Genomic DNA, 20,477 nt, shown 5'->3' with positions numbered 1-20,477 from the left:
AACCTGACCCAGGGGATTACAGGAGCAAAGGCAGGAGCAGCTGTGAGCAAAAAACATGTTTTTGAAGGATTTTCTAGAAAGGGCAAAATTGACAAATCATCAAAGGAGAGTACCCTAGAAGTCCGAGCCTCAACTATAAATAGAGACATCTATCATGAAGAGAGGCAGCTCGCCACATTTTACTTTCGCTCTTAGCTCACTTCACACACATATCTCTCTGCACACTTGGCATCAATGGGGTAATTCTGGGTATTCATGGTGGTCTAGTTTAGTTTCAGAGGTGTAACACCGTCCTTACGAAGGGCGAAGATACAATTGCTTTAATTTCCGTTGTTTTGCTCGTCGTGAACTTCTTTGTTCGAAGCTCGACGTCTGATATTTCTATGTTGACTTTTAATCTCGTAGCTATAAAAGTTTTTGTTTTCTGTTTAGCTGTTTCTGATGTCTGATTGTTGGTATTTACTGATTTGGATGCTTTTTGCAATTGACGTTTGATTTGGAGTTGAGATAGGGTTGATCGAAGTTGATCTATTGTTGAATCGGTTGAATCTGAATTGAGGAGTTATGGATCTGAATGTAGTGGTTTTTCTTTTGGTAGATCGGTGTTGAATTGTAGTTTGGAGTTGTGGATCTGAGACGTGATGTTTTGATTCTGCATGGTTATGAATGTTTACTGTTGCTGTCTTATTTTGCTCGGCCTAGTAGTTTAGATCTAGCAGTTTTATGCGTAATCGTAATGTTTGAGGTTGGATATGAGATTGCTCTGCTTTTCTACGTTTGATACTCTGTTTCGTTTGATCTTAGCTTACTGAAGAAGATGAAGTCGGAAGGTAGTTAGATTTTGGCCGTTCTTTACTTTTTGCAGCTTTTCTGTCATCGTAACCAATTCTGGAAATTGTCCCCACTGCATGTTCGCATATTGTTTAGCTGTTTTCGGAAAACCGTTTACCTGACCTAGTAGTTTAGTTGTTCAGTTTCTTCTAGTTAAATTTCATTTCCGAGACCCATGCATGCGTACGTACCTTTACTAGTTTCCTAGGTGCAGTAGATAGTTTAGTAACTTTAAATTCCTCTGAGTCTAGTAGTTAAACAAACTTAACCCATGAGTTGCGTGGCAGAAGCCAACCCCTTCCAAATCCTCTGAACACTTGCTAACACCTCCATATCTGTGGGATCGATCCTTACTACCCTATACTAGCCAATAGAGTAGAATGGGTTAAGGTTTTGATAGTGATTGAGAGAGTCCCAACGACATATTTAGATAGTTTTAAGATATGCTAGGCCTAGCGGTTGAGCCTGCACACATGCATTTGTACAATCATCTCAAAAAGTCTATTCATTCACCTTCGTTTTCAGGCGGATGACGGTTGGACTTCCTCTTCTTCGAATACGCCGCTTTCACACTGACAAGTCTGCCGCTGGATGAGAAGTAAGGATTCGGATAGTTCCAACTCACCTCCAACAACAGTTACTCGATTTTGGTCAGAATAGAACGATAGATTTAGGGTTTGTCGTTGAGAACGACGAGCGAAAAGAGAGAAAAGAAATTGGTTGGTTTGATTTCGTGGAGATCAAAAGTTGCGTGATTTGTTCTTTTTGTTTGATTGAGTTTTTAATGAAATTTGATATAAGAAAATTTAATTTTTTTAACAAAATAATTAGAAAATAATTAGGCCTAATCAAGTCAACAAAACACTAATTGACGGTTGACCGTCGGAAATTGATGGCACCGTAAAAAAAGGACCGGATCGACACGAATTTCATATATAATGGAGTCGTTCTAAAAAGTGAATGTTTTGGACTAAAATCAAGTTTCGGCATATATTTAGGACCAAAATAACCTTTACTCTACTTAAATTAACCTACTTTGAATCACAATATCTTCATTTTCAATAAATAGTCCCTACCTGGGATTGAATGATTGAACTGGGGCCACAATCTTGGTAATAATACTAATTGTACTTGGAATGATTGTAGTAACATTTAGGGCGTGTTTGATAAGTTAGTAATACCAAGATAGAGATTCATGTATGTGTATTTCTAATTGTTTGATATCATAGTTAAGTTTAACTCAAAGCCCAATATAAGACAAGGGCCCTACCCAATCTTACCAAAATTATAACTTTAACCATGTTTATGTAACCCACCAATTTGTCAAGTTAAGTCATGTTATTTATTATATAATACTCCCTCCGTCCACGATTAAATGTCCCGTTTCTAAAGGGCGCGGGTTTTAAGAAAGTGTTTGAGTGTGTAATAAATGGAGTGTGATAGTGGAATTTGGGACCCACTTGATTGCAGTTTTGAATTAAAGTGTAGAATCTGTTTTTTTTTTTTTTTAAGTTTCATTTAAAATTTTCATTATTCATAATTTTCATTATTCCTAGTTTTCAACAATAAATAAAAATGAGAACACAAAATTCATAAACAAAGCCTTCCATTCCATAACCTGCGAAAATTGTTTCAAATATAAAGGGGGAATATGAAAATTTCAATTTCCCTCTTAGACATTTTAGAGGGAAATTTGAAATAAATTTTGGACTTTCAAACTCCCTATAAATACATTAACAATGTGCATTTAACACAACTCCTACCAACCTCCAAACTCAAAAAACTCCCAAAAAAAGTAGCATTACATTCAAATTAGCATTTCCCTCAGAAAAATTTCATCTCAGCCAAGGCAGTCACAGGTCCTAACCAGCAATATGAAGAACTTGGTGGTGCAGTTCCTCCTCAAGCACAGCCACGCAGGAGTGCTAAGAAGAGGTGCTGTTATGGAGGCAGCGGGGGAGTTTAGCATCAACAGAAAGACAATATACAGGCTGTGGAAGGTAGCAAAAGATCAGACGCAGCGAGGGGAACCTGCAATCATGGAAGAAAAGCTTAAAGGATATCAACATGCAGATAAGTTAAATCTTGATGAAGATAAGGTCAGAAATCTATCAACACTTCAAAGGTCTTCAATTGGAAACATGGCATGTAATTTGTGTGTCAGCAAGACCACAATTCATAACTGGATTAAGCAAGACAAACTAAGGCCTCATTCAAATGCTATCAAACCTGCCTTGACTGAGCTTAATAAATTAGCTAGGTTGAAATGGTGTCTTACTCAACTTCAGCCATCCATAACTCAAGGAAAAGTTCAATTTCATGGCATGCACAATATAGTCCATATTGATGAAAAATGGTTCTATATGACCAAGACATCAGACAGGTATTACCTCTTGCCGGATGAAGATGAGCCATATAGGTCATGCAAGTTAAAGAGGTACATCACCAAGGTGATGTTCATGTGTGTTGTTTCTAGGCCACAGTTTGACAGTGTAGTGAGGGGCAGCCCACATATGATGGTAAAGTGGGAATATTTCCCTAAACTGAAGATGTTCCAGCTCAAAGGAAATCAAAGAATAGAGATAGAGGGACCTTGGAAACAAAGCCAATTACAACACTGAACAAGGAAGTGATGAGGGGCTGCATCATCCACAAGGTATGCAATTTTTTCATACTATCAGATGTTACCAACTTAGTATAGATCATCATTTAATTCATTAAGTGTTTTTCATGGCAGATCATACCTGCAATTAAGGCCAAGTGGCCTGATTGGGCAAGTAAGGAGATATACATACAGCAAGACAATGCTACACCGCACATAACTGCCAAAGATCCAGAATTTCAGGCTATTGCCAACTCAGATGGATTTAAAATCCATCTGATTTGTCAACCACCAAATTCACCTGACACTAACATATTAGACCTAGGATTTTTTAGGGCTATACAGTCACTGCAGCATGAGAAACCATGCAAGAATGTGGATGAACTGGTGGAAAATGTATGCAAGGCTTATGAAGAGCTGACACCACAGACCCTCAACAGAGTTTTCCTCTCCTTGCAGGCTTGCCTTACCCAGATCCTACAATTCAGAGGGGACAACAGCTACAAAGTTCCACACATGAACAAGGATAGGCTTGAAAGAACAGGGGGACTACCTAATGTGCTAGAAGTGGATGAAGATCTTGTGAGAGAAGTGCTGGAGTACTTACGATAGCCAGAGAACAATGATGGTTCATGGTATGACATTGGACCTCTAACTGATGCATTTGGCTTCTAGGATTGTGGCTGTGTTTTTGGTTTTTTGATCAGGCCCTAAGGTTTTTGGAATAGGTGGTCTGATGTTTTTGCTTTTTTGGTGTATATAAATAGTGCAAAGATCATGTAATGCACATTTTCAGCTTTTGAATGTAAGGCAGGACAGGGACACAACTAACAGAATCCATAATACTTTTCACTCAGAAAAATTCCATCATAGGGCAGGAAATCAAGCCTCCAAACCTTGCAAAGGGGTGGCTTGACACAACTTAAGCACAACCAATAGAATAAACCACCAACAATATGAGCCAACACAATATGATCACCATAGAAAGATTCCACACCAAATCAGTGAACATAGAAGTAAGCAACACTTTTTCCTTAAATAAATTTCATCATAGGGTAGTAAATCAAGCCTCCAAACCTTACATAGGGGTGGCTTGACACAACTTAAGCACAACCAACAGAATCAACCACCAACAATATCAGCCAACACAATATGATCACCATAAACAGATTCCACACCAAATCAGTGAACAAAGAAGTAAGCAACACTTTTCCCTCAGAAAAATTTCATCATAGGGCAGTACATCAAGCCTCCAAACCTTGCAAAGGGGTGGCTTGACACAACTTAAGAACAACCAACAGAGCCAACCACCAACAACAACAGAAGCCACGCAAAATCAGTGAAAATCATCACAAAAATTTCATCATAGGGCAGGCTTAAGCAACAATAATGGAACAACACAGGCTCTCAGACAATATTTCATCATAGGGCATGCTTATTGGACAATAATCGAACACCACAAGCAAACAATACAGCCTATCATAAAAATTTCATCATATTGTTGTGATTAAACCTCCAAACCCTAAATTGAGGGTGGAAAAATCACATAAACAACAAACACCTCGGAAACCCACAAACCCCCAAACTCAAACAGCCTCCAAACCCTAAATAGGGGGTGGCCAAATCACAGAAAACCAAAGTCAGTACAAACTCACATTTCAGAGTAGATCGGCCATGCCATGCAATAGCATGACCAAAAACTCCTTGAACCACTCCTCCTCCGAGATACGCCTCTTCCTCCGTGGATTTGGAAGTGGCGTTTCAGGTGCTTCAACTTCGAAACCCTCAGAAATGGCTTCGAGATCCGGAGTTTCAGGGAGCAGCGAGGACTGGGATTCCATCCACGAATCCAATTCGAGCTCAGGGGTTTCGAGAACCATGGTCTCCTGTGAATCAGTCTTCTCCCACGAGTATGTGGGGATTGTGACGGTATGAGTGGCAATAGGAGCCGAGATCGTTCCCTCCGAGGTGTTAAAGATCCACTCTAGAGGAGGAGACCACAGAGGAAGAGGCGGCGAGGGGTTAGGGTTTCCGATTGATTCTCGGATAGAGAGAGGGGTTAGGGTTTCCGGAGGCGTGCGATCTATCTAGTCAAAGAGAGGAGGAGGAGGAGGTATTCGACAGCGAGATGGAGGCGGCGGCGGGTTAGAGAACTAGGGTTCTGCGTGAGAGAGCGAGAGAGAGAATAAAAGTAGAAGAGGAGAAATGATTGAAGGGAGTGAGAAGGTGGGAGGAGATGTAAAAGTAATGGCATGGGTGTAAATAGAGTAAGAAAATGAGGGTATGAATAATGTCCAAAAATAGTAAGGAGAACCGGGACTCTTATTCGTGGACGGACGAAAATGGAGAAACGAGACATTTAATCGTGGACGGAGGGAGTACAAATTTAGATAATTTCTGTTCTATCAAACAACAACAAAAAAAATCATATCTTTGCATATCTTAACCTGAAACACCCGTATATTTCTTATCTTAGTTTACATATCTTCTCATATCCCATCTTTTTTATCAAACGAGTCCTTAAAGTTTAAACAAACATTTATGAGGTGAATTTCTCAACATCTCATTATATGATAAGTATATTAAAGGCTATACATAATTTCTACACTATATAATCACTTATCAATTCTAAGATTGTTACAAAGGTGACCCAGTTCAGGCCTCGCATCCATCCAAGTTGTGAATTTCATCTCACTGGCTGACGTGCTGTACAAATAGGATCTAAACGCGATCAGGAAGAGGTATCGCTTGCGGTGCACACACAAAGCAACATTAGATCTTAGATCCTAAAGCTCATTATTGCAAATGGAAAGCATACTGCAAATGGAAGACTAGTAGAATATCGATATGTCATGGTGCCTATGTAGCATAGCCGGACCTCAGAGCTTTATGTAATGGGAAAGAGGGAGTATATGTAGGATGTTGACTCGGACACAACCTTGTTTATTGTTTCGAAACCATTATGCACAAAGTTGAAAGAGTCCAAGATTAGTAAATCAAATTCGAAGACAGTAAAGGTCTCAATCACAACACCACAGATAGTTGTCAAGTAGGTCGGCCCGGCCAGGCCCATGTTTGAGGCGGGCTGGGATTGTATTAATTTTGCTAGGCTAGCCCGGCCCAAGCCCACTTGACATGTGGGCCTGGGCCGGGTTAGCTTTGTTTAAATTTTTGGCTTATGCATTTGAAAGATATGCTAAATATAATATATGTAAAAATAAAATATATAATTTTTATTTATATCTTATATACACTAAATCTAAACTTATATAATTTTTTTAAGTTTATTTACTGACTTTGTGTAAACATCATTTTTTATGTTCTTTATTCTATCTAAAAGTAAGTGCATAACTAAATGAATAGCCAATATGGTTAGTTTTATTAATATATGCTGACATATAAGTTGATGTTGTATTTTTAAAACTACAAGTATATGAACTAATTAACAAATTTAAAGAATTCTATAATTATTCATTAAATATTAAGGTTTGAATACGTAATATTCTTAATGATAAACTTCAAACCATCTTTTTTACATCTTGGATGCAAAAATATAAGAAAAAAATTTGGATGTAGTCAAGATTGAATATTGCAAACATGATTTGGTTGGAAACTTGTGTAGATATTAGACTGTTATTGTTTGAGCCCATCCGGAGACATCCAACAAATTGGAATGATATAGAAAAAATTAATATCTCATGCACAAGATGACATGCATAAATAGAAAATATACTATTATTATTGATTAATCACATAACTACATTAAAAAAACTAATTATATATGTTTTAGGGGTTTGTGGTGTTACAACCCCAAAAGCCAGAGACCAAGGCCATGTTTGGTTGCCAAGATTCTGTCCAGGAATGTAATCTGATTCCTTAAATTTTAAATCCATGTGTTTGTTTTGGTTTTTAATCAAACTGGAAAAGTAATCAGAATCCGAGAACAAGGAAAGTTAGTACAACTTTCCAGGATTCTGAATCCGAACTTTTCTTAGGTATTCTTTTTTCCAGTTTTAGGATTCTTACACATTTAAGCAATATAGACTATATAGTATAGTTTTTTATTATTATTATTATTATTATTATTATTATTATTATTATTATTATTATTATTATTATTATAAAGGCCATGTTTTACTTTTGCATATAAATAAATAAAATTCAAATAAAGCCCTGTCTGGCCCGGCCTAGCCCAAATGGGCCTAGGCTGGGCCAAGCTTAGCAAAATTAATAAAAGCCTAGCCCAACCAGCGCGGCTCAGACATGGGCCTGGGCCGGGCTGGGCCAAAATATAGGCGGGCCTCAGCGGTCCTAGCTCGAGCCGATCTGGCCCAGCCCACTTGACAACTCTAGGTGAATACCATTTTTTCCAATGGTGAAAATAAGGGCAAGATGGGTGGATGTCATTTGGAGGGCAGTTTTGCGAACATTGAAAGCTGGATATTCTCAAAATCGTTTACGCACACAACATCTCATCAATTATTTTGCAGTTAATATTTGAAGTTGAAGATTTAGAGGATGAGAGTTTGGTTGGAAGATGGAAGTTGTTGTCGTTAATATCATATACGTCATTATTGTTGTACAGAGTAAAACTTTAATCTCGCATAAAATACCAGAACTTATTACAAAATCTCATACATAGTACCCATGTCAATTTGAAATAGCATATGGAGTACCTTTGTAAATTCGAAAGACTGCAAAAGGTGGCTAAATGAAGATGGCAATAAATTTAGGGATTGCCAAAAATGCCCTTCAGAAGCTAGAAGCTAGGGGTATTGATTATGTTAAATGATATGGTTGTATGACGATTTTTTTATCAGAGGTGTGTGATGTTAAATGATATGGTTGTATGACGATTTTTTTATTAGAGGTGTGTGATGTTACAATCACAAAAGCCATGGAATAAAATGTGTAGTTCACTAATTCTTTTTCTGTTCTAAGATATTCACTTCCATGATGAACGGACTTCTTCATGGAATATTCACTTCCATGATGAACGGAATATTCACTTCCATTGATTTAAAAGGATAAAAATCGTAGATGGGATATTCACTTCCATGATGAACGGACTTCTTCATCCACCAAAATTAGTGACTATCTGCAAAATAAAGTGATAGGAATCAGGAAAGTGCATTCACCTTATAGTCCAACTAACAGTGCAAGAACACCAACTCAATTTTTACTAAAATTGGAATTCCTAATTCCAATAAGATCAAGAGCCACAATCATTCTCCAAGTAACATGGATGTTGCATACTTGCATATGACATAGCTAGATCAACAAATATCGATAACATTGTGAGCATCTCAGCATTTCATCAACCTCCAAATGTAGTCGAAACCTAGCTCTATCTGAAGACTGCTTTCCTTTTTATAGTGTTAGCAAAGAGATAAAGATATAACTGGTTGTATGTCCTTGTTCCGCGATGGTGCTAAGCCTGGACACCAACATATCCCGACATATGAGAAGGCTAAAAGAGTAGGTTTTGGATTCGACCAATCCAGTCGAGGTTAGGATCCTATTTCAGTGACAAACCATTGATGTCTTGTAAGTGACGCCTAGTCTTGAAACAATTCAATTTACTTGAGAAAATCCAGTTGATTATAAGCAGTTTACATGATGTGAAGTAATTATATATGATATGTACATGTAGAGAATTTATCTACAAATTAATTCGTTCAGAATTCAAATCAAACAAGCTTCAACAACTTAGGGTGTCTCCAACGGCGCCCTTCCCACTCGCCCGTCGGCGACGTCCGACCGGACGGGCGCCATAGTGGGCGGGAAGGGCGCCCACGCCCGTCCCGAGTGCCCCTGCAATGGCCTCGCCCCTCCCGTCGACGGGCGAGTGGGACGGGCGCCAATGTGGCGAAGGTCGCCCGTCCCGGTCGGACGTCCGACATTTTATTTTTTTATTATTTTTTAATAAATAATAAACTCTATAAATAGGGCTCCCCCAACTTCATTTCATTCACACCACTTGTGTTGACAAGTTTCTCTCTCTCTACAAATTTCATTTCTACTACAATGGAGTACAATAGAAATTCCCCCACCACGAGCGGAGGGAACACACCCTTGATTCCCATCGGCGCAGAGGGAAATTTTGCGGGGATGAATCCCAGATGGCGGGGATGGGCGGTATGCCGACGATGACTCCCCAAATGTTCTACAATATGTACACTTGGATGAGTCAAATGGGTCAGATGATGCCGGGGGCAGCGGGTATGCCGGCAAATATGTCGGGGATGGGTGGGACTGCGGGGATGGGCGGTATGCCGCCAAATATGGCGGGGATGGGTGTGACTATGCCAGGGGCAGCGGGTGATGTGAGCCTCGCTGGCTCGCGGAACTCTCGCGACACCTCTCCGAACGAATTAGCCTCTCGCCTTCGCCACAGCTCGCTATACTTGTAATAAATCGAAAATAATGAATCTGCCATGACATTCCTCCGGTTTAAGATGGATATTTGTGCAATAATTACAATATGGTGGATGTGAACTCGACGTGAAGATGGTGGTGGGAGTGGAATGAATGACGCCACAATCGAATATGAACGTTCGATTGATAAGTCGATAAATGCCTTGAATAAACGAGCACTTTGCTACAAGAAAATTCAAGACGAAGAAGAAGAATCAAAGACTCTAATTCGTTGAAGAAGAAGAAGAAAATTCAAGACGAAGAAGAAGAATCCCAGAAAGTGGCCTGGTTGGCATTGCCTCAATTCGTTGCATCTGAACAGGAACATTCTCTTCCACATTTGAGCGTTTTAATGCAGCATCAGTTGGTTCTTGTTCATCTTTACATTGCTGTCCCCTTGCTGATAGGGCTAAAACAAAAGTGATGGTGGTCTCTTGTTCTGGCGTAGCTTCTTCTTCGAAGGCTTTCTTCGAATCACTACTGTCTGGTACGATGAAGGGCTGCAACTCTTTATCTACCTTTTCCACGGCGGCAACTTTCTCTTGCTTCAATTCACGATGTTGTCTCAATAGCTCCGCATAGGCCTTTTCAACACGTAACTCGATCTTTGGCTCTAGTCGACGCATTACTTTGTCAAGCAAATCATCATCAGTTTCGCAAGATGGAAAATTTTCCAACCTATTCATTGAGGAGTCCGTAGACGCCTTCGACAAAGGGGTTGGTGCACAGGCTAATTGATGGTATCGCGTGGCTCTGATACCACCTGATGTGAGCCTCGCTGGCTCGCGGAACTCTCGCGACACCTCTCCGAACGAATTAGCCTCTCGCCTTCGCCACAGCTCGCTATACTTGTAATAAATCGAAAATAATGAATCTGCCATGACATTCCTCCGGTTTAAGATGGATATTTGTGCAATAATTACAATATGGTGGATGTGAACTCGACGTGAAGATGGTGGTGGGAGTGGAATGAATGACGCCACAATCGAATATGAACGTTCGATTGATAAGTCGATAAATGCCTTGAATAAACGAGCACTTTGCTACAAGAAAATTCAAGACGAAGAAGAAGAATCAAAGACTCTAACTCACAAAATATTATTCATCACAAAAAAACTCGTCCCTTCCTTCCGTAAACCACACGCCTTTTATAGGCAAACTATTGAATATCAAATCTAATAAATCTCCTAATGAGATAACTACTACTAATTAAATAATCTAAGCTAACTCCTAATTCTAATATTTAAATAAACCGAAAACTAATATATCTACTAAGGTGAATCTTCCTATTCTATCCCCAACATAAATTAAGGAATAAAATATACACAAAATATCTTATAAATCTCCCTAATGTAAATTATAGGAGATACACTTTAACTATGCTATAATTGAGATAGAATTAATCTTAATTAGTTTAACTATTCTTATCTACTCCTAAATAATAGTAATCTCCAACTTCATTCTCTTGTTTCATCCAACTCAAGACTTCGGGCCAAGCTAAGTTTCTACTTCTCGTGCGTAGCTTCGGGATCGAAACGAGGATCACATCATACTCTCCCTCTTCAAAAGGATTCGACCTCGAATCCTCGAAATCCTCATATTTCCTTGCAATTACGAGATCCATAGTAACTCCTGTGAATAATGAATGTATCCTCTTCTTTCCTTGCCCAATGTATTTCATAATAAGCCAATCCATCAATTTATCTTGTTTGGGCCTTCTCGCACACAGACCATGTATGCAAAATTTGAGCCGCCAAAACTGTATCAATCGTCTATGCTCTTTGGATTTTCTACGATACTTGACCTGCGATATTTGCCACCTGATCAACTTGTGAGGGCGTGAATTGCTTGGAGGACCTTGCGTAAGTTTCCTCGCTTCTCTTGTTGAATTTTCGTTCAGATAGAGGCTGGGAATCCCAGAAAGTGGCCTGGTTGGCATTGCCTCAATTCGTTGCATCTGAACAGGAACATTCTCTTCCACATTTGAGCGTTTTAATGCAGCATCAGTTGGTTCTTGTTCATCTTTACATTGCTGTCCCCTTGCTGATAGGGCTAAAACAAAAGTGATGGTGGTCTCCGGTTCTGGCGTAGCTTCTTCTTCGAAGGCTTTCTTCGAATCACTACTGTCTGGTACGATGAAGGGCTGCAACTCTTTATCTACCTTTTCCACGGCGGCAACTTTCTCTTGCTTCAATTCACGATGTTGTCTCAATAGCTCCGCATAGGCCTTTTCAACACGTAACTCGATCTTTGGCTCTAGTCGACGCATTACTTTGTCAAGCAAATCATCATCAGTTTCGCAAGATGGAAAATTTTCCAACCTATTCATTGAGGAGTCCGTAGACGCCTTCGACAAAGGGGTTGGTGCACAGGCTAATTGATGGTATCGCGTGGCTCTGATACCACCTGATGTGAGCCTCGCTGGCTCGCGGAACTCTCGCGACACCTCTCCGAACGAATTAGCCTCTCGCCTTCGCCACAGCTCGCTATACTTGTAATAAATCGAAAATAATGAATCTGCCATGACATTCCTCCGGTTTAAGATGGATATTTGTGCAATAATTACAATATGGTGGATGTGAACTCGACGTGAAGATGGTGGTGGGAGTGGAATGAATGACGCCACAATCGAATATGAACGTTCGATTGATAAGTCGATAAATGCCTTGAATAAACGAGCACTTTGCTACAAGAAAATTCAAGACGAAGAAGAAGAATCAAAGACTCTAACTCACAAAATATTATTCATCACAAAAAAACTCGTCCCTTCCTTCCGTAAACCACACGCCTTTTATAGGCAAACTATTGAATATCAAATCTAATAAATCTCCTAATGAGATAACTACTACTAATTAAATAATCTAAGCTAACTCCTAATTCTAATATTTAAATAAACCGAAAACTAATATATCTACTAAGGTGAATCTTCCTATTCTATCCCCAACATAAATTAAGGAATAAAATATACACAAAATATCTTATAAATCTCCCTAATGTAAATTATAGGAGATACACTTTAACTATGCTATAATTGAGATAGAATTAATCTTAATTAGTTTAACTATTCTTATCTACTCCTAAATAATAGTAATCTCCAACTTCATTCTCTTGTTTCATCCAACTCAAGACTTCGGGCCAAGCTAAGTTTCTACTTCTCGTGCGTAGCTTCGGGATCGAAACGAGGATCACATCATACTCTCCCTCTTCAAAAGGATTCGACCTCGAATCCTCGAAATCCTCATATTTCCTTGCAATTACGAGATCCATAGTAACTCCTGTGAATAATGAATGTATCCTCTTCTTTCCTTGCCCAATGTATTTCATAATAAGCCAATCCATCAATTTATCTTGTTTGGGCCTTCTCGCACACAGACCATGTATGCAAAATTTGAGCCGCCAAAACTGTATCAATCGTCTATGCTCTTTGGATTTTCTACGATACTTGACCTGCGATATTTGCCACCTGATCAACTTGTGAGGGCGTGAATTGCTTGGAGGACCTTGCGTAAGTTTCCTCGCTTCTCTTGTTGAATTTTCGTTCAGATAGAGGCTGGGAATCCCAGAAAGTGGCCTGGTTGGCATTGCCTCAATTCGTTGCATCTGAACAGGAACATTCTCTTCCACATTTGAGCGTTTTAATGCAGCATCAGTTGGTTCTTGTTCATCTTTACATTGCTGTCCCCTTGCTGATAGGGCTAAAACAAAAGTGATGGTGGTCTCCGGTTCTGGCGTAGCTTCTTCTTCGAAGGCTTTCTTCGAATCACTACTGTCTGGTACGATGAAGGGCTGCAACTCTTTATCTACCTTTTCCACGGCGGCAACTTTCTCTTGCTTCAATTCACGATGTTGTCTCAATAGCTCCGCATAGGCCTTTTCAACACGTAACTCGATCTTTGGCTCTAGTCGACGCATTACTTTGTCAAGCAAATCATCATCAGTTTCGCAAGATGGAAAATTTTCCAACCTATTCATTGAGGAGTCCGTAGACGCCTTCGACAAAGGGGTTGGTGCACAGGCTAATTGATGGTATCGCGTGGCTCTGATACCACCTGATGTGAGCCTCGCTGGCTCGCGGAACTCTCGCGACACCTCTCCGAACGAATTAGCCTCTCGCCTTCGCCACAGCTCGCTATACTTGTAATAAATCGAAAATAATGAATCTGCCATGACATTCCTCCGGTTTAAGATGGATATTTGTGCAATAATTACAATATGGTGGATGTGAACTCGACGTGAAGATGGTGGTGGGAGTGGAATGAATGACGCCACAATCGAATATGAACGTTCGATTGATAAGTCGATAAATGCCTTGAATAAACGAGCACTTTGCTACAAGAAAATTCAAGACGAAGAAGAAGAATCAAAGACTCTAACTCACAAAATATTATTCATCACAAAAAAACTCGTCCCTTCCTTCCGTAAACCACACGCCTTTTATAGGCAAACTATTGAATATCAAATCTAATAAATCTCCTAATGAGATAACTACTACTAATTAAATAATCTAAGCTAACTCCTAATTCTAATATTTAAATAAACCGAAAACTAATATATCTACTAAGGTGAATCTTCCTATTCTATCCCCAACATAAATTAAGGAATAAAATATACACAAAATATCTTATAAATCTCCCTAATGTAAATTATAGGAGATACACTTTAACTATGCTATAATTGAGATAGAATTAATCTTAATTAGTTTAACTATTCTTATCTACTCCTAAATAATAGTAATCTCCAACTTCATTCTCTTGTTTCATCCAACTCAAGACTTCGGGCCAAGCTAAGTTTCTTCTTCTCGTGCGTAGCTTCGGGATCGAAACGAGGATCACATCATACTCTCCCTCTTCAAAAGGATTCGACCTCGAATCCTCGAAATCCTCATATTTCCTTGCAATTACGAGATCCATAGTAACTCCTGTGAATAATGAATGTATCCTCTTCTTTCCTTGCCCAATGTATTTCATAATAAGCCAATCCATCAATTTATCTTGTTTGGGCCTTCTCGCACACAGACCATGTATGCAAAATTTGAGCCGCCAAAACTGTATCAATCGTCTATGCTCTTTGGATTTTCTACGATACTTGACCTGCGATATTTGCCACCTGATCAACTTGTGAGGGCGTGAATTGCTTGGAGGACCTTGCGTAAGTTTCCTCGCTTCTCTTGTTGAATTTTCGTTCAGATAGAGGCTGGGAATCCCAGAAAGTGGCCTGGTTGGCATTGCCTCAATTCGTTGCATCTGAACAGGAACATTCTCTTCCACATTTGAGCGTTTTAATGCAGCATCAGTTGGTTCTTGTTCATCTTTACATTGCTGTCCCCTTGCTGATAGGGCTAAAACAAAAGTGATGGTGGTCTCCGGTTCTGGCGTAGCTTCTTCTTCGAAGGCTTTCTTCGAATCACTACTGTCTGGTACGATGAAGGGCTGCAACTCTTTATCTACCTTTTCCACGGCGGCAACTTTCTCTTGCTTCAATTCACGATGTTGTCTCAATAGCTCCGCATAGGCCTTTTCAACACGTAACTCGATCTTTGGCTCTAGTCGACGCATTACTTTGTCAAGCAAATCATCATCAGTTTCGCAAGATGGAAAATTTTCCAACCTATTCATTGAGGAGTCCGTAGACGCCTTCGACAAAGGGGTTGGTGCACAGGCTAATTGATGGTATCGCGTGGCTCTGATACCACCTGATGTGAGCCTCGCTGGCTCGCGGAACTCTCGCGACACCTCTCCGAACGAATTAGCCTCTCGCCTTCGCCACAGCTCGCTATACTTGTAATAAATCGAAAATAATGAATCTGCCATGACATTCCTCCGGTTTAAGATGGATATTTGTGCAATAATTACAATATGGTGGATGTGAACTCGACGTGAAGATGGTGGTGGGAGTGGAATGAATGACGCCACAATCGAATATGAACGTTCGATTGATAAGTCGATAAATGCCTTGAATAAACGAGCACTTTGCTACAAGAAAATTCAAGACGAAGAAGAAGAATCAAAGACTCTAACTCACAAAATATTATTCATCACAAAAAAACTCGTCCCTTCCTTCCGTAAACCACACGCCTTTTATAGGCAAACTATTGAATATCAAATCTAATAAATCTCCTAATGAGATAACTACTACTAATTAAATAATCTAAGCTAACTCCTAATTCTAATATTTAAATAAACCGAAAACTAATATATCTACTAAGGTGAATCTTCCTATTCTATCCCCAACATAAATTAAGGAATAAAATATACACAAAATATCTTATAAATCTCCCTAATGTAAATTATAGGAGATACACTTTAACTATGCTATAATTGAGATAGAATTAATCTTAATTAGTTTAACTATTCTTATCTACTCCTAAATAATAGTAATCTCCAACTTCATTCTCTTGTTTCATCCAACTCAAGACTTCGGGCCAAGCTAAGTTTCTTCTTCTCGTGCGTAGCTTCGGGATCGAAACGAGGATCACATCATACTCTCCCTCTTCAAAAGGATTCGACCTCGAATCCTCGAAATCCTCATATTTCCTTGCAATTACGAGATCCATAGTAACTCCTGTGAATAATGAATGTATCCTCTTCTTTCCTTGCCCAATGTATTTCATAATAAGCCAATCCATCAATTTATCTTGTTTGGGCCTTCTCGCACACAGACCATGTATGCAAAATTTGAGCCGCCAAAACTGTATCAATCGTCTATGCTCTTTGGATTTTCTACGATACTTGACCTGCGATATTTGCCACCTGATCAACTTGTGAGGGCGTGAATTGCTTGGAGGACCTTGCGTAAGTTTCCTCGCTTCTCTTGTTGAATTTTCGTTCAGATAGAGGCTGGGAATCCCAGAAAGTGGCCTGGTTGGCATTGCCTCAATTCGTTGCATCTGAACAGGAACATTCTCTTCCACATTTGAGCGTTTTAATGCAGCATCAGTTGGTTCTTGTTCATCTTTACATTGCTGTCCCCTTGCTGATAGGGCTAAAACAAAAGTGATGGTGGTCTCCGGTTCTGGCGTAGCTTCTTCTTCGAAGGCTTTCTTCGAATCACTACTGTCTGGTACGATGAAGGGCTGCAACTCTTTATCTACCTTTTCCACGGCGGCAACTTTCTCTTGCTTCAATTCACGATGTTGTCTCAATAGCTCCGCATAGGCCTTTTCAACACGTAACTCGATCTTTGGCTCTAGTCGACGCATTACTTTGTCAAGCAAATCATCATCAGTTTCGCAAGATGGAAAATTTTCCAACCTATTCATTGAGGAGTCCGTAGACGCCTTCGACAAAGGGGTTGGTGCACAGGCTAATTGATGGTATCGCGTGGCTCTGATACCACCTGATGTGAGCCTCGCTGGCTCGCGGAACTCTCGCGACACCTCTCCGAACGAATTAGCCTCTCGCCTTCGCCACAGCTCGCTATACTTGTAATAAATCGAAAATAATGAATCTGCCATGACATTCCTCCGGTTTAAGATGGATATTTGTGCAATAATTACAATATGGTGGATGTGAACTCGACGTGAAGATGGTGGTGGGAGTGGAATGAATGACGCCACAATCGAATATGAACGTTCGATTGATAAGTCGATAAATGCCTTGAATAAACGAGCACTTTGCTACAAGAAAATTCAAGACGAAGAAGAAGAATCAAAGACTCTAACTCACAAAATATTATTCATCACAAAAAAACTCGTCCCTTCCTTCCGTAAACCACACGCCTTTTATAGGCAAACTATTGAATATCAAATCTAATAAATCTCCTAATGAGATAACTACTACTAATTAAATAATCTAAGCTAACTCCTAATTCTAATATTTAAATAAACCGAAAACTAATATATCTACTAAGGTGAATCTTCCTATTCTATCCCCAACATAAATTAAGGAATAAAATATACACAAAATATCTTATAAATCTCCCTAATGTAAATTATAGGAGATACACTTTAACTATGCTATAATTGAGATAGAATTAATCTTAATTAGTTTAACTATTCTTATCTACTCCTAAATAATAGTAATCTCCAACTTCATTCTCTTGTTTCATCCAACTCAAGACTTCGGGCCAAGCTAAGTTTCTTCTTCTCGTGCGTAGCTTCGGGATCGAAACGAGGATCACATCATACTCTCCCTCTTCAAAAGGATTCGACCTCGAATCCTCGAAATCCTCATATTTCCTTGCAATTACGAGATCCATAGTAACTCCTGTGAATAATGAATGTATCCTCTTCTTTCCTTGCCCAATGTATTTCATAATAAGCCAATCCATCAATTTATCTTGTTTGGGCCTTCTCGCACACAGACCATGTATGCAAAATTTGAGCCGCCAAAACTGTATCAATCGTCTATGCTCTTTGGATTTTCTACGATACTTGACCTGCGATATTTGCCACCTGATCAACTTGTGAGGGCGTGAATTGCTTGGAGGACCTTGCGTAAGTTTCCTCGCTTCTCTTGTTGAATTTTCGTTCAGATAGAGGCTGGGAATCCCAGAAAGTGGCCTGGTTGGCATTGCCTCAATTCGTTGCATCTGAACAGGAACATTCTCTTCCACATTTGAGCGTTTTAATGCAGCATCAGTTGGTTCTTGTTCATCTTTACATTGCTGTCCCCTTGCTGATAGGGCTAAAACAAAAGTGATGGTGGTCTCCGGTTCTGGCGTAGCTTCTTCTTCGAAGGCTTTCTTCGAATCACTACTGTCTGGTACGATGAAGGGCTGCAACTCTTTATCTACCTTTTCCACGGCGGCAACTTTCTCTTGCTTCAATTCACGATGTTGTCTCAATAGCTCCGCATAGGCCTTTTCAACACGTAACTCGATCTTTGGCTCTAGTCGACGCATTACTTTGTCAAGCAAATCATCATCAGTTTCGCAAGATGGAAAATTTTCCAACCTATTCATTGAGGAGTCCGTAGACGCCTTCGACAAAGGGGTTGGTGCACAGGCTAATTGATGGTATCGCGTGGCTCTGATACCACCTGATGTGAGCCTCGCTGGCTCGCGGAACTCTCGCGACACCTCTCCGAACGAATTAGCCTCTCGCCTTCGCCACAGCTCGCTATACTTGTAATAAATCGAAAATAATGAATCTGCCATGACATTCCTCCGGTTTAAGATGGATATTTGTGCAATAATTACAATATGGTGGATGTGAACTCGACGTGAAGATGGTGGTGGGAGTGGAATGAATGACGCCACAATCGAATATGAACGTTCGATTGATAAGTCGATAAATGCCTTGAATAAACGAGCACTTTGCTACAAGAAAATTCAAGACGAAGAAGAAGAATCAAAGACTCTAACTCACAAAATATTATTCATCACAAAAAAACTCGTCCCTTCCTTCCGTAAACCACACGCCTTTTATAGGCAAACTATTGAATATCAAATCTAATAAATCTCCTAATGAGATAACTACTACTAATTAAATAATCAAAGCTAACTCCTAATTCTAATATTTAAATAAACCGAAAACTAATATATCTACTAAGGTGAATCTTCCTATTCTATCCCCAACATAAATTAAGGAATAAAATATACACAAAATATCTTATAAATCTCCCTAATGTAAATTATAGGAGATACACTTTAACTATGCTATAATTGAGATAGAATTAATCTTAATTAGTTTAACTATTCTTATCTACTCCTAAATAATAGTAATCTCCAACTTCATTCTCTTGTTTCATCCAACTCAAGACTTCGGGCCAAGCTAAGTTTCTTCTTCTCGTGCGTAGCTTCGGGATCGAAACGAGGATCACATCATACTCTCCCTCTTCAAAAGGATTCGACCTCGAATCCTCGAAATCCTCATATTTCCTTGCAATTACGAGATCCATAGTAACTCCTGTGAATAATGAATGTATCCTCTTCTTTCCTTGCCCAATGTATTTCATAATAAGCCAATCCATCAATTTATCTTGTTTGGGCCTTCTCGCACACAGACCATGTATGCAAAATTTGAGCCGCCAAAACTGTATCAATCGTCTATGCTCTTTGGATTTTCTACGATACTTGACCTGCGATATTTGCCACCTGATCAACTTGTGAGGGCGTGAATTGCTTGGAGGACCTTGCGTAAGTTTCCTCGCTTCTCTTGTTGAATTTTCGTTCAGATAGAGGCTGGGAATCCCAGAAAGTGGCCTGGTTGGCATTGCCTCAATTCGTTGCATCTGAACAGGAACATTCTCTTCCACATTTGAGCGTTTTAATGCAGCATCAGTTGGTTCTTGTTCATCTTTACATTGCTGTCCCCTTGCTGATAGGGCTAAAACAAAAGTGATGGTGGTCTCCGGTTCTGGCGTAGCTTCTTCTTCGAAGGCTTTCTTCGAATCACTACTGTCTGGTACGATGAAGGGCTGCAACTCTTTATCTACCTTTTCCACGGCGGCAACTTTCTCTTGCTTCAATTCACGATGTTGTCTCAATAGCTCCGCATAGGCCTTTTCAACACGTAACTCGATCTTTGGCTCTAGTCGACGCATTACTTTGTCAAGCAAATCATCATCAGTTTCGCAAGATGGAAAATTTTCCAACCTATTCATTGAGGAGTCCGTAGACGCCTTCGACAAAGGGGTTGGTGCACAGGCTAATTGATGGTATCGCGTGGCTCTGATACCACCTGATG

General features: G+C 39.7%; 2 pseudogenes across 1 annotated transcript in view; one reads left to right on the top strand and one right to left on the bottom strand.

The window, feature by feature from the left end:
- Positions 1-2,420: 2,420 nt before the first annotated feature.
- LOC125224470 (ATP synthase small subunit 6-A, mitochondrial-like) overlaps positions 2,421-20,477 on the bottom strand; it is a 35,282-nt pseudogene continuing 17,225 nt past the window's right edge. The window contains exon 3 of the transcript XR_016134532.1: positions 2,421-2,862. The product of XR_016134532.1 is annotated as an ATP synthase small subunit 6-A, mitochondrial-like (transcript). The remainder of the gene's footprint in view (positions 2,863-20,477) is intronic.
- Positions 2,871-4,150, top strand: LOC148933350 (uncharacterized; annotated as a pseudogene).

This window comes from Salvia hispanica, chromosome 1, assembly GCF_029641045.1.
Source record: "Salvia hispanica isolate PSC_SH4W2 chromosome 1, Shi_PSC_v1, whole genome shotgun sequence".
In the NCBI taxonomy this organism is placed as follows: Eukaryota; Viridiplantae; Streptophyta; class Magnoliopsida; order Lamiales; family Lamiaceae; genus Salvia; species Salvia hispanica.
This window is presented reverse-complemented; position numbering and strand designations above follow the sequence as displayed.